This window comes from Coenobita brevimanus, chromosome 14, assembly GCF_032717465.1.
Source record: "Coenobita brevimanus isolate Jiangsu-jjx chromosome 14, ASM3271746v2, whole genome shotgun sequence".
Taxonomy (NCBI): Eukaryota; Metazoa; Arthropoda; class Malacostraca; order Decapoda; family Coenobitidae; genus Coenobita; species Coenobita brevimanus.
In genome coordinates this window covers 37,510,306-37,526,449 of record NC_136967.1, presented here as the reverse complement: position 1 = coordinate 37,526,449, position 16,144 = coordinate 37,510,306, and positions in this window count along the sequence as shown.

Here is a 16,144-nt window from a genome sequence, read left to right as displayed (position 1 = left end):
CAGGGAACATAATTAGTTTTAAAGAGCTATCTTCCGTAGTTCAAATATTAGTGTAAAACATGCTGATTGCATCAAACTGGCTTACATTATTGATGTAAATAAAAGAATTATTTTCACTACGCCGGCTACATTAGATAAACCTACCAATGAATGCAGTGCTTCTAAAATATTGTCCATCCCGATGAAGATTGAAAATTTAACCGCAAGTCCACGAAAGGGGCCTGGAGTATTTCTGCATTTATGTCTGGAAAACTGCAGTGTATCTACCGCCCAGAAATATAAACCTCTTGAAGGTTTATATATATATAGGGGAGGCGTGGCTCAATCGGTAGAGACATGGCCTACTGTTCTAACGGACCCAGGTTCAAATCCCCGCTGGTGCAGGGAACAGTTTAAGGATTTGAATTTCATTAAATCAAGCTTTACTGATCTACCAGAAGACCCGCCGACATGTCGTAAAAATACCCCCGCTAATACCAACACACCAGTCCTGTATGAGACAGCCCTAGCATGTATTCAATATGGACGGTGGGTGTTAGCGCCGAAGTGGTGACATGAAGAGGTGTATGGTATGTAGGAGGACTGTTGGGCCTTGGCAGCAGCCTGTGAAGCCTATGCCCAGAGTCGAACACATAAAAAAAAAAGTATCGCACACCTGGGATAATAATTGTGCTTATAATCACAAGGTACTCTGCATATCACAATGATTCTTCAATGTTTCACAATGACACATGCGGTAAGACTAGATACTTTTTTTGTGGGGGGGGGGAGGGGGGATGACTGTACATGTCAATTCAGAGTTAAACCAGTAACCAAATAAACAATATTACAGCCACATCTAATGGGTGCGTATATATATCTTATACGAGTATATGGCACGTCATTTGAGATTCACAAGAGGTTATTGTTGCAGTTTTTATGTGTAAAATACGGTTTATCAGCCAGTTACCCATGTTTAGACAAGACCCATCGCCAAAAATTGAAAGAGTTAAACAACTGTTTTAGTGTCATCCAAGATAATGCGCTGTGTAGCTTCTGAAAATGACTTAGCCATTCTCAACTAACAGACACTGAAAGAAGTGAGCAACTGACTCTTAGTTCTAACACAAGTCTACTTACATCAAATAAACACAGATATGTTTTGCATCGAAGTCTGAACAGTGTACATGGTAAGAATACCAGGAGAGACAAACATTTATTGCAAGCAGTAAGATGGAGAAAGTAACTCTACTAAAACTCTAATTGCCCATCACTATAACAGCTTAGCATAATTTGCCATGGCTGCCTTTGCAATTTTCATTTTCATATTTTATGAAACGTTCCACCAAATTTGTACCAGTCACATCAGAACTGTTTGAGCTGAACTTGCCTTGTGCCACTGGTTTTGCCTTCTGCATTTGATATTGACATTTAACTGATTGCTCTGAAAATTTAATTCCTTTTACATTTTACCTACTCTGAACCGTTCCACAAAGTATGTTCTAAGTCAGACAAAAAAGAAAAAAAAAAAGTTGGCCATGCCATTGACCTTGACCACTGACCTATTATTCTAAAAAAAAAAAAAAAGAAAAAAAAGTGAGCCCATTTGCTGACCGTCAACTCACTAACCAAGTTTGCTACACATAACATTTATGTGTGTTCATATACACAGAAATGGGTCAGATTGACGAGTATACCCATGAAATTCGACCTTGTTTAGGTCCTCGGAGTCACGGGTAAACTCGCAACTCCAATCCCGGCATACTTTCAGGTGGCCACCAGTATTTTTACCCGTCAGCAGCACTCCAGTTACAGTATTACAGGTTTTAACGTACTCCCGTGTCGTCAGCCTCTCGAAACTACTGGGGTCAGACATATTTCTTCATTATCAGACCGTGTTCAGTTAATCACACTCTGTTGCTGGCTACTCAACTTCAGCCTCCCACAAGCTGCCCACACACTTAATAGTGAGTCACACTGAAGTTTTAAGGTCAAAATAATGACAGTGAATAGTGAAATTGTAAGCAACTGGCTCGTTATTAGAGAATGAGTAAGTTATGGCCACCTCCAGTCGCACCCACACGTGTCACGACTCTAAAATATCTTAACATATAATAGCTAGCAACATACATACAGTATATATAAATGGTGGATACGAAGTTTCAACAAATGCCAAAATACCACATAAACTCCTTCTATAAGTGCAACAAAAAGCAAATTGTTGTTCTCCACGAGCCTGTGGCATGGCAAATCATCATTATCATCGACCGCAGCATGGCCGGATTAGCGATGTCACGACTGCAATTATTACAATTATGTAACGACAAACAATTTATTACACTTGCTACAATATTATGTAACAATTCATACAATTTTACAATTATGTATTACTACAATGTTACTATAATATTATGTAACAATTCATACAGTGTTACAGTTATGCATTACCACAATGTTACTACAATATTATGTAACAATTCATACTATGTTACAGTTATGTATTACTACAATGTTACTACAATATTATGTAACAATTCATACAATGTTACACACAATTCTATATTACGAGAATCATCACATAAGTTAGGTGAAATATTAGGCATTACTAAAGGGATAACTCCATATGTAATGTAATGACCTAGCAGTATTACCATTGCACAATTATATGTGTATGTCTGATATACATAAACATCCTACAATATGTCACACAATAACCAATTTAACTTTATTGGATTTGTTCAATTATGTATACAACTTGTTTAAAATGTAATATTACTGAATCATTGCAAAATTACCATGAATATTACAGTATATCTTTATAATATTATAATCCATCCATCATCCAATCCTACATTGTCCCATGAGGAGCGTAGGAGCCCGGGGCTAGGCAGTTGGCCCCGACATATAAGATGAGAGTGACCAGCCTCACTCATCCCCGAGTGGCATTTCATGAGCAATCAACCCCAACCATCCCTTGGATATAAACCTTCACTGGCTCAATCCAATTGGAGCGCAGAAATTACCCACTAAACCACCAGGCGCCAAAATTTGGTTATATGGTTACCACCCAGCGTAGTAAATGGTTTCCTGGTGCACAGGAAACCATTTGGCTTATCACTCAGTGTAGAGTCACCTACAGGCTGAAGGAAGTGGAAAGAATGAAGGAAAGACAGAAGAGGGAGTGTAAAGTCACCCGTTGGCAGAAGGACAAGGAAAGAATTAAGGATAGAAACACAGAAGAGAAAGGAAGGAAAGAAGGATGGAGAGGAAAGGGCACACACCCGAGAGCAGCAGTACATCGAGTGAGTGGAAGGTGAGCGCCCCCACCTACCACAATATTATTATCAATATTGTGTATTAAGAGTGAAGAAGAGTATTATGTATTAATAGATAATAGAGGCGGTGGCTGAATCGGTAGAGAGGCGGCTTGCAGTCCTAATGGACCCAAGATCGAATCCCGGCTGGGGCAGGGAACAGTTTAAGGATTTGAATTTCATAAAAGCAGACTTTCCTGATCTACCAGATGACACGCCGACATGTCGTAAAAATACCCCCGCTAATACCAATACACCAGTCCTGTATGAGACAGCCCTAGCATGTATTCAGTATGGACGATGGGTGTTAGTGCCGAAGTGGTGACATGTGGAGGTGTAGGAGGACTACTGGGCCTTGGGATAGGCCACTGCCCTCAAGAATTAGGCCCTGAGCCTTTGCCCAGAGTCGGACACGTAAAAAAAAAAAAAAAAAAAAAAAAAATTAGCATATGTCAATGATGATTGCTGTCGGAGGACCGCCAGCTGCGTGACCGAGCGATGTCACGACTCTAAAATATCTTAATACATAATAGGTAGCAACATACATATATATATATATATATATATATATATATATATATATATATATATATATATATATATATATATCAAGATACATATATATAAATGGTGGATACGAATTTTCAACAAGACACGAACACTGCCCTGCCAAGAGCTAAAAGGAAATACAGTTCCTTAGCTCTGTTCTCCATAATGCCATCACTCAGAATCATGGAGGCCTTTGCGTTCACTAAAGGAACGAGTGGTGAGTTTTCTGGTCTTTATTAGAATATTCTTAGTGGCCTATTTTCTGAAATAAGACAGTGTGAATATCAGCGGTCATCGGGAATTCCCATTAAGTGATGGATGCCCTTTGCAGAATATGCTCGGAGGGTGTAGGACAACCATCTCTAAGCATAATATCCCTTCGCTTTTGCCTTACCCGAAAACATGCCACTAAAATTGCTATAAATTCAAACTGTTTAACCAAACATTCCTTTGTCAAGCTTGGATCTTGCCTTGTGACAATGACCTGTTGTTTTAAAGCACGCACACACACACACACACACACACACACACACACACACACACACACACACACACACACACAAACACACACACACACACACACACACACACACACACACACATCAAAGAAAAAACAAAGCTGCTGTAGCTTAGTCATAGTGGGTGTGATTAACCACTCAGCTTGATATAAAACAGGATGTCTTCCACACAGCAGATCCAATTTCCATGGCGTAAAAAAAACTTATAAACCTTGTTTAAGGTTTCTACAGTAGGATTATTTTAAGGAAACTGTAAGACCAACTTGTTTACTGCATATGCATCTCAGATGAATTATTATGTATGATTTTTGTAATAACCTTTGTCATCATTTTTTAAATGACAAAGGACACCTTTGACAGGCACATTCACTCTTGCAACACTGAAAGGGGAAAGAAAAAAATATTTACGGGTAGGCATAAGGGCAAACCCCAGGGCCCCACGGTTCCCACCGTCTAGAAACTCTGGCCCAGGTGAAAGTCTATATCTGTGCAAAATTCTATGTGCAGTCGCCCCAAGAAGTAATGGCAGAGTTTTAGATTGCTTTGGTCACTGCATTGATATACGTTCAATGAAAACTTGATGAATATGTGGTAAATTTTCTGTCTCCATTACGTCATATAAAATAAAATACATATTATATCACGCTAAGAATTACGTAAAATGAATAACATGAGGTAGTGATATATTAGAAGCTAACGCTCAGATACACTGTACGTCTCCCAATTTGAACGAATGTAAAATGTATTACTCCATGCACGGAGCGCAGCGAAACCCCCTTTCCTGATGTATTTGCTACCCAGGATTTCAAATACAGAATGCTCTAGTTTCGAAGACCAGTTAAGGAAAACTCTTGTGACTGCAATACACCTTATTTTCAATTGCTGTAGTGATGATAGAGCAACAATAAGGATGCCGCAACAATGAAGTTTATCTTAGTAATAAAACCCTACCTGCTGTAACAAGACCATTCTGCTTTTTATTCCTTGTCTTCCCCTTGCTTATAGCGACTTTATTCCTACCTGATGCAAAATAATTTTAAGCTGTAAGAAGATATGACCGGTTTTACCTTTTTCTCATACACTAGGCAATGAGGAGGACGAAAGCAAGAGCTTATACTCTTCCAATGCAAAAGCACATACTTTTTGCTCTATCTCTAGTATCCTTCTTTTAAAATAAACGTCTGTGTCCTGCTTAACTGAAAATGCTGATCTGAAAGTGCTGAACTCAGTAGCTTGCTTATGAACATTTGCATTTAATTCTCTTGCCAATTGCTTAGACACTGAGAATATTAGGCTGACACAAGTTTGTCATTATCCAAGGAGCTCCGACTCAGCAAATTTTCGAGGTTTTCCTTATTTTTTCATTCATTGATAGTCCTCTGGCTTATATTAAAACTTAAAGAGAATTTTCTTAATGAAAAACTGGCCAAATGCAGTGTAATAACTACATGTCTTTGAGTAAAAGTTTGTTTCCTTCCGTGCATGTTGATCGAACCACTTAAAATAGCCTACTAACTTATGCCGAATTCCCGATTTCTGTCGTCGTCCATGGAGACAACAAAAACGGAAATGAATGACTAAATTATTCCTTATTATTGTAACAGGAACTATTTTATAAATGAGGCGCTGAGTGGAATAACCTCTTGTCCACCACAGCGGCCCTTTTGGAGTTAAGTAAACCAACATATTCCCCAAACCCTATTCTACTAGTACAATAATGAATCATGTGAAAAAATGCCCCCAACAAGGGTGAAAATCCCATTTTATAGAGGGTACTGACTGACCACGCTGCACACGAAGGTGTTTATACTCTGCTAGGTGGATATTAGGTCCATTTTTGCCTGAATAATCCAGTCAGAAAATCGTTGTGGCTTAGCATTGTCTTCCTCGGGTCCTGAACCTTGGAAACCAACATCAGGCTTAGTTATTCTACTGGTGTTAAGGTTGATTTTTCTTATATATTCACGTTCAGACACAGATCTATTATTAGCTCCATGTGGGGGAAGTCCCAGAATGCTAGTTATAACCACTTGAACGCCACAGGCCATCACGGACAGATTTTCTTAGCTATATTTTATTTTTTTGTGCTGGTTTTGTGCTATATTAATGGATATTGTGAAAGTAAATGAATACATTGTAAGGTTGGCTTGCAATAACACACATTTTTGGGAAAATGCAGTTCATTGTTGTCAGGCAACAGGAGAAAGACACTGTTAATATATTGTTCTTTCAAAATGCCATTGATTTACATACTCTAACATGTAAGCAGATGTTTTCAGCTACATTTGAAAAAAAAAATCACCAGAATATTTTTATCGGTTGAAAAGATATGGCATTTTGAAAGTAAACAAACTTTAACAGCGTTTTTCTCCATTTTCTATATTTGGTGCACGAGAGGTTATTCCATTCAGCGCCTCAAATAACAATGACTGATTTTAATTGATTATTAACCCCTTAACAGCGGGGCGCCACTTTCGTGACGCTTGGAAGCAAGGGATCATACCGCAGGGCGTCACTTTTGTGATTCTGTGTTATTTTGAATTCGTCGGGCTTTCAAGTGGTGGCTTGTATCATCTATCAGTACTACCAGTGTCCAGCTATACTCAGTTCTGCAAATGTCACCTGTACTCCCATCCACTGTTGACAATTTAGCCATTTTTCTCCTGTCCTTGACTCCCCCCTCCTTACCTCCCCTCCATTACCCTCTCCTCCCGCCTGACCAGCTGCGCTGGTCAACACAAATGCTGGACGGATTTTTCCACTCATTTTATCCATTGAAATGTGCCCATTGCCCTATTCTTATACAAAATAATATATAAAAGAAAGAGAAAAGGTAATTGATATTGCCATAATCTGGAATGGGCTAATTATCACCTGGCAACACCTCACATGCACTCGTTTGCTAATTTTCCCTGTTTATTTCCCCTTGAAATATGCCGTATGACCTGTTCTCGTAATAAAAATACATATAAGAAAGGAAGGGAGAAGCCTAAGTGATATTTACATTCACCTGGAACTACCTAATTTATTATGTATTGTCTAGATTTCCTGCCAATCATTTCATAGCGCATATATTAGCAGCAGTCACCACGCTCACATTGGCAGCCCTTCACTGCCCCTAGGCAACAACATTCAGTATACTGTCGTCTTTCAAGGTGAAACCACGTCGGATTCGCGCCTGTCCAATTCTGCCACTTTTTAGCCCCATGCAAAGGGCCCTGTGACCTCTAGCCCTACTAAACCTCATGTGGAAAGGGGTAAAGGGCTATGTGACTGCTGTGGAACCTGAACTGGCTAATTTTTCAATGAAAATGATGGATAGTGACTATGATCTTTCTGGTGACTCTAAAACAGTGCAAGTGGAAAAGTAAATAATGTGTAAATAATGTGTAAACAGCAAGTGAAAGTAATGAATGTAAATATACGTGAACAGTGGCAAATAGTTTTATAAGTTACTGCAAGTGACAGTGCATAATATAGTGTAAATAAAATAGAAATGTAAATAATGTAAATAAAATAGAGAATGTAAATAGAAATGTAAATGAGTAGTAATATAAGAATACGAGTATATATACTAGGAGTAATGAAAGTGAAAGTTTCACTCTAGCATGTATGAATACTATGAGTTACGAAAGTGAAAGTGAAAGTGACAGATTCGCTCTCAGTGCTAGTATACAGGACGAGAAAGTGAATGCCTGGTGTGAAAATAAACTACTAGTAATGAAAGAAGCTTATAGATAAATATTGTATATATAAATAAGTGTAATAAAGTATTAGGAATATAAAGTGTGAGTGTGTTTATAAAAAATAAATGACAGCACCTCCTCAGAATACCATCGGGGAACCAACACGGGAGGAAAGCTCGTATGGCTCGTAATTTACATTGCTTTCACAGTCTTTTTTTGGGGGGGAATATGGATTCCAAACTACTTGAAATTCATAGAATAGTGTTTGTAGTTATAATATCAGGCAGTGGTAACCATATTACGGGGTATCGGGAAGTGTAAAGTGGAGACTTCATTACCCAACTTCAGAAGTCTCCACAAGTCCTATGGTACTCAACAAAGGCTCAGCAAACATCCCAGGAGAAAGCTGAAGGTATGTGCCATAAGCATATCTAATTATAATATTCTAGGACTAATAACTGATTTTTGGCAAATATTTTTAGAAAGTCTGTTGGAGCGTGAATATCCTAGCGGGACATGCAAGTCGAGCTAAAACAACCCTGCAGTTCAGGCGTTAAAGCGCATTTCTTTTTAGTCTTCTATCTATCTATATACCTATGCTGCTTCCCCCAAGGAAAGGGAGGTAGCCGAGACAGGACAACACACTCCCCATTTACTCATCCATTCAAACACATTCATTCGCATCTTAGCCCTAAAGGGGAGAAGGAACAGATCCTCTCCACACCACACCGCACAAGGGTCAACTGCGCAGTGCAATCAGTGACATCCGCAGCAAGGCCCGACAGCAGAGCTGGTTTACCCCTGCCACATTATAATAGATCCATCCCCTTACCCACACCTGACCTGACTAGCTGATCACACCAAATGCGGGAGAATATCCCCTTAGGGCTGTGTCATCATTTATTCATTCACAATTTCTCATCATTTATTTCTGTCACGCACATCCACTCTTCCTTGATCAACAGACATCCTTCTCGAATCCAGTGCTCTCTTCACACTGTCCATCCATCCTATTCGTGGTCTCCCTCTCAGCCTTATAGCTCTCACATCAGATCTAGTTATCTTTTTCACCAATCGCTCATTATCCAGTCTCTCCATATGCCCAAACCATTGCAACACCCTCTGCTCAACTCTAACGGCCATCTCCCGAACAACTCCAGTTATCCTCGCACTTCATCATTTTGCACCCGATCCATACCCGTCACTCCACACGTGCTCCTCAGACACCTCTTCTCCATTACATTCAAACTTTTCCTCTCTGTTACACCCATATTCCATGTTTCAGCCCCATATAATGCAGTCGGTACCACAAGACCCTCATACAGCCTTCTCCTTACATCCATTCTAAGCAAACGACATCTAAACACTTTATTTATTCCTCCCAGCACCTTGCCTACTTCATTCATTCTAAACTTCACTTCTGCATCTATTCTTCCATCCACAGCAACATGTGACCCTAAATATTTAAAACACTCTACCTCCTCAAGCAACTCACCATTCAAAACTATATTCATCCCCCTACCATCTACGCTAAATAATTATTGTGTGATAACATATTAGATATGAACTCCGCAAATTATTCCTGACTGTCCCTGAGTGATAGTTCTGAAAAAGTTCTGTTTAGGATTTCCTGTTATCATACTGATTCTTACAGTTTTGAAATATAACGGTACTTTTGCATTTACTTACTGTTTTCTGTAACAATATTACATAATAGGTTTCACCTTGTAAAGATTTAAGGAAGAGTATGTACATTATCGCTGACCGAAAACTTCTGGATATTGTACCGTCACTTCTTAGGCCGACTGTACCTACGTAAAAAATATGACATTTTCTCCCGTGGGCAACACCCCTTGTGAGGGGTGGCCATCGAGATCCCACCTTGCCTAAAACATGCTCAGCATGAATGTCTACCAGTTTGCACAATTTTACATGTCTAGATTTAAAGCTATAACAGTGCATAAAGGCTTGCACACGAATCATGGAGGTTGCCAGCACCATGGCAGTCTCACCTTGCCTAAAAATTGGCCCTTGTAGATTTGTAGCATTGTCCAGCATTTCGTGTTCTGAGGTGATATATATATATATATATATATATATATATATATATATATATATATATATATATATATATATATATATATATATATATATATATATATATATATTGCAGGGAATTTGTGTAACCAGTGATTTCATGAAATCCCTTGTGAATTCGTGAAATGAGTTTAATTAAATTGGGATGGGTTCATTAAGGTTAGGGTAATTTAGGCTGTGGTTAAGTTAGGCTGGGATAATCTAGGTTAAGTTTCGGTTAGGTTAGGCTAGGTTACTTTGGTTAGGTTAGGTTAGGTCAATTTATATGAATGCTAAGTTATGTTAAGTGTTCATCTAAATTAACCTAACCTAACCTAACCTGACTAACCTAGCCTAACCTAACCTAAACTTAACCTAGATTAACCTAGCCTAACCTAACCTAAACTTAACCTAGATTAACCCAGTCTTTCCTAACCGTAGCCTAAATTAACTTAACCTTAATTTAACCCATCCTAATTTAAACTCACTTCACGACCTCCTTAGGGATTTCATGAAATTACTGGTTACACAGATTCCACACACACACACACACACACACACACACACACACACGCACACACACACACACACACACACATACACTTAGAGAGAGAGAGAGAGAGGTATAGATGTATAGATATATTTATATATCTATCTATATCTATATCTATCTATCTATCTATCTATATATATATATATATATATATATATATATATATATATATATATATATATGTATATATATAATGTATATACTGTATATATAATATTGTTCCCCTCCGTGGAGGCCATCCCTCTTGTGGATGGTGGTCACTGGGGATCCCACCCTGCCAAAAACATGGTTGGGGTAAGCGTCAAAATTCTGTGTTTCTAGATCGAAGACTGTGACCATGCATATTGGTTTGGTTGAAACAGTCAGGGGCATCTCCCAACCCTGTGAATGACCCTCCGTGGCTCCGCATGTCCCAAAACGTGGCCGGAGTAAACATTTATCATTATGCAAAATTTCATGTTCTACGGCTTAAAATGTTATCTGTACATAATGACTTTGTCCGAGGACACTAGGGAAAAATCATGCTTAGGATCTGGTGCATTTGAAGATCTACTCTGGTGCAAAAATTCTTATTCCTGTTTCAAACACTTGCTGTGCCTAGCAGATTTGAATGAGACATATTGGAGCTGCAACCCCTGTGGTGGCCTTGGAGTCCGACCCTGCTTGAATCCTAACCAGGAGAGGAGAGGTGTACCAATAAACAAAAATTCGTTTTTCAAACACTCCTTTTAAATGGCCTAAACACTGTTCTTCTAAAATGTACAGTAACTCAGTGAGTGAGTGAGGGAGGGAGGTAGTGACAGTGACATGCACTATAGTGGCTCTCCCTGTAGGTGCATCAAAAAATACAGAACCTGTTGCTCAAGCGTGCATAATCTGAATATAAAAATAAGACGACATCTAGATACGTTCATTTTGAGATACAAAAACACTTTCTTATAATACATGATGTTATAAGCAAAGGAGTGAGTCATTCTCAGAGTTGACTGGTGCATCAGTGAAAGACTGATAGTACCAAGAAACTCTGTTACAGGCTTGCAAAGAAAAAAAGATGACGCTTTGTAGGGATATTTATGTTGTGTGACCTTCATAATGGATTACGAATTCAAGAAATCACTTCAGAAAAACAAAGGCCATAATATGCGAGAGAGAGAGAGAGAGAGAGAGAGAGAGAGAGAGAGAGAGAGAGAGAGAGAGAGAGAGAAAATGCTGCAATGAAAAACGGAAAGGGAGAGGCTGAAAGAACGTACAGATAGGAAGGCAGGTAGTGAGAGTAGCAAAGTTAATAAGACTGATTCCGAGATTGTTGTAGTGACTGCTCTATTGGACGCTGTGAGAAGCAGGTAGAAAAGTGAAAGAAGTCATCAGCATACGTGTGGATAAGACTAGTGATACAGCTTAAGAATACTAGCGAATATAAGGAACAGTGTTGATCATGGGGCAACCCGGAGAAACGTCACTGCTCCTAATTATATTTACCTCTGTAGACCACATTGTGACTAGCTAGAATATTACAGCATCTCTTACTCAAAAATCTTTGATTACACATTAAACATTAATGTTTTACAGTATATAACTGAAACTATCGTGTTGTTCACCATGAACCAAGTCCACTGCCCACGTGGAGTCTCAGTACTGGATTTACTGATCCAGAGGCAATGTTCCTTGGCCTTTTCATAACATGAATTTCAGAAGTAAGAAATGCTGAAGTATTGTGTGTTGTAGATACTATTAAGGCAACTTTCAACGCACCTGTGGGACAGTCGTCGTAACATCTCTACACCGTATAGCCTACGCAAGAGAGGATTTTCCAGTAACCGACTGTAACACCCTTTTGTTGCCTGTAATAATTTGCAGGAATTACAAAGTTTCCCCTGAGTCCTTGAGACAATTTTCTTGGAAATTTGTAATGATACTGCTATAACAGAATGCCGGTGTATTAGTGGTTACTTTTCTCGTGGCACCTGTAATATCTCTCAAATATGTAGTCATTTTTATATTTCAATTCTGATTTTTCTCCTCCATAAAAAAAAAAAAAAAGTATCAGTTACCTCGCAGTTAACATCCTCGAGGGAATCATGCAGTCAGAAAAGCTCTATATGCATATGAATCAACACGGGGTCATGTTACACAATACTTCCTGTTAATAGCAACATTAGTACCACTTATTTGCCATTAACTTTCTCTTGGGAAATAACCACTCGCTAGATAACTTTCTCTTGGGAAATAACCACCTTGAACAGTGACTAAATGATTTGTTAAACACCGGCTCATGCTTCGTTAATCTTAACTAATATACTCGTACTCATGACCACATCTAGCACAAGGACGTCTTTCATATATCTTTACAACCTTCAAACGATTCATCTTCAACCTGGGGAACGCATAGGATTAAAGAGCCTAAAAGCGATTTTCATTAACCCATTAGCTCCCAGGGTTCCTGTGTGAGGGAAAGTATTGGAAGGGTACTAAGCGTACTGCCCTCCACCTATTGGCTTATAGTCACGAAGCTCCTATATCCCTTCCTCGGGGTTCTCTTCTTTATTAACTTCCGAAAATGCGCAGGTCCATCCTATACAAAGGACACTGGGCGCCGTTAGAGGAACTTGCATTGGAGAGCATGCTGGCCTACTCTGTTACTGAAACATTAGTATTGTATATGTACACACACACACACACACACACACACACACACACACACACACACACACACACACACACACACACATATATATATATAAATAAATAAATATATATATATATAGATATATATATATAGAGATATATATATATATATATATATATATATATATATATATATCTTTATATATATATATATATATATATATATATATATATATATATATATATATATATATATATATATATACACACACCGTATGTACTGTATATGTATATATTTTAAATATTTTTATTTTTGTCTTTCAGTAACACAGAGAGTAGGTCAGCATGGTCTCTAATACAAGTTCCTCTAACTGTTAACACTAAATTACATGGACACTACACACTACACTTCCTGTTCAAAATTATGAAAGAAAAATGGCATCTCATCACCAAGCCTCGGATTCGCCAGAGGTAAAGGGACCATCAAAAACCCCACTATCGGCCCCTTTCCCAGTGACGACAAAGGAAGATGTCTGGAACCACTGTCAAACTTACTTTATTATTTCTGCAACATTCGTGGCATTTCCTCAATCTTTCTCTTTGGTGAGTACCACCTCTCCTCCTCTACACCTCACCTTTTCATCCTTGCTGAGACTCACCTGTCTGAGGCAACTGATAGGAAACCCTTCTCTGTGTCCTCCTATTTTCGCTATGCTCATTTCAAACCCAAAGATGGCTGCTGTGTATATGTATGCAACAACTAATCTTGATCTGTTCCTGAACTTGAATCTTCTGAACTCTTCATGCTCTGGGTTTGGATATCTGGTCATTCTCTGACTAAATATATCTGTGCTGTTTACCTGTCCCTTAATTACAATGACTAAGAAAAATTTATCTTCAAAGATGAAACACATCCTATTAATTTCTTCTTTCTCGGAAATCTCCATTCTGGGAGATTTCAATGTTCCCCACCACCTTTGGCTCTCCTCTCCTTTCACTGATAAAATTGGTGAACAAGTCTACATCTTTTCTGTCCCAAATGACCTACAGTAGCTTCAACAGCACACTACCCATATCCCTGACTGCCTTGGAGAGTGTTCCAATATACATGACCTCCTCCTTACAAATAATCCTTGCGCTGTTAATCTTTTCTCTCTGTTGGGTTTCTCTGAACACAATCTTGTTACCTTAAGCTGTCCTATTGCTCCACTAAGGCCTGTGGACCCACCCAGGAAGAGGTGGCCATGGTACTCTGGAGCTGCTGATTGGAAGGCCCTCAGGTAGTATTTCCTTGATATTCCCTGGAATGATATTGCTTCCATGGCTGAAAGCCATTTGAGGGAGCCTTGTGCATTACAAAAGTAATTCTCTCTGGCATGGAAGCATACATTTCTTTCTCTTATCCTGTGCCTAATGCAATATATATATATATATATATATATATATATATATATATATATATATATATATATATATATATATATATATATATATATATATATATATATATATATATATATATATTTAATCGCTCTTATTCTACTGCTGTCCACAACAATAGGTACCCGTGCCAAACCATCCCTGAATCTCATCTCTATGTTTCTGCCCGGAATCTTGCCATGTATGTTCGTTCTGCTAAAAATAATTTCATTCATATGTCTCGAGCTGCCTGGAACCAATGTCTGACTCACATCTTCATTTCTGCAACATTCCTGGCCTTTCCTCCAACTTTCCCTCTGTTGAGCACCACCTCTCCTCATCTAAACCTCACCTTCTTTTCCTAACTGAGACACAGCTGTATCCTCCTACTTTCTCTATACTCATTTCAAAGCCAAAGGTGGTTGTTGTGTATATATACGCAACGACTTATCTTGTTCTCATGTTCCTGAACTCGATTCTTCTGAATTCTCTACACCCTGGCTTCGGCTTTCCTGTCACTCTCTAACTAAATATATCTTCACTGTTTACTTATCCCCTAAGTTTATGACTATGAAAAATTCCTCGACTATCTTACTTCTACGATGGAACACATTCTATCCATTTCTCCTTTCTCTCAAAAATCTCCATTCTAGGAGATATCAATGTTCACCACCACCATTGGCTCTCCTCTCCTTTCACTGATCCTCCTGGTGAACAAGCCTACACCTTTTCTACCCCTAATGACCTAGAGCACCTTGTACAGCACCCTACCCGTATCCCTGACCACCTTGGAGAGAGCTCCAACATACTTGACCTCTTCCTTACAACTAATCCTTCTGCTTACACTGTTAATCTTTTCTCTCTGTTGGGCTCCTCCGATCACAACCTTATTACCTTAACCTGTCCTATCACTCCAGTACAGCCTGTGGACCCTCCAGGGAAACGTAGTCTGTGGCACTGCTTCCATGGCCGGGAACCATCTGGGTTTGCCTTGCACATTACGGAAGTTATTCTCTCAGGCATGGAAGCATACATTCCTTTCTCATATCCTTTGACTAATGGAAGAAAGCTTTGGTTTAATCATGCTTGTTCTAATGCTGTCCACAACAAGGAGAGAGCCTATAAAAGGTACTGGAGCCAACCCACCCCTGAATCACATCTTTTATACGTTTCTGCCCGGAATTGTGCTAAGTCTGTTCTTTGCTCTGCTAAAAATAATTTCATCCATACCTAATGCTCTCAACTCTCCAACTCGAATTCTTCCCGCTCCTTCTGGCATCTTGCCAAAAACCTTTCTAACAACTTTACCTCAACATCCTTCTCTCCTTTTTTCTATTCTGATGGCTCTGTAGCTATTTCTTCTGCTGATAAAGCAGATCTCTTCGCTCAGACTTTCTCCTCCAATTCCACCTTAGACGATTCTGG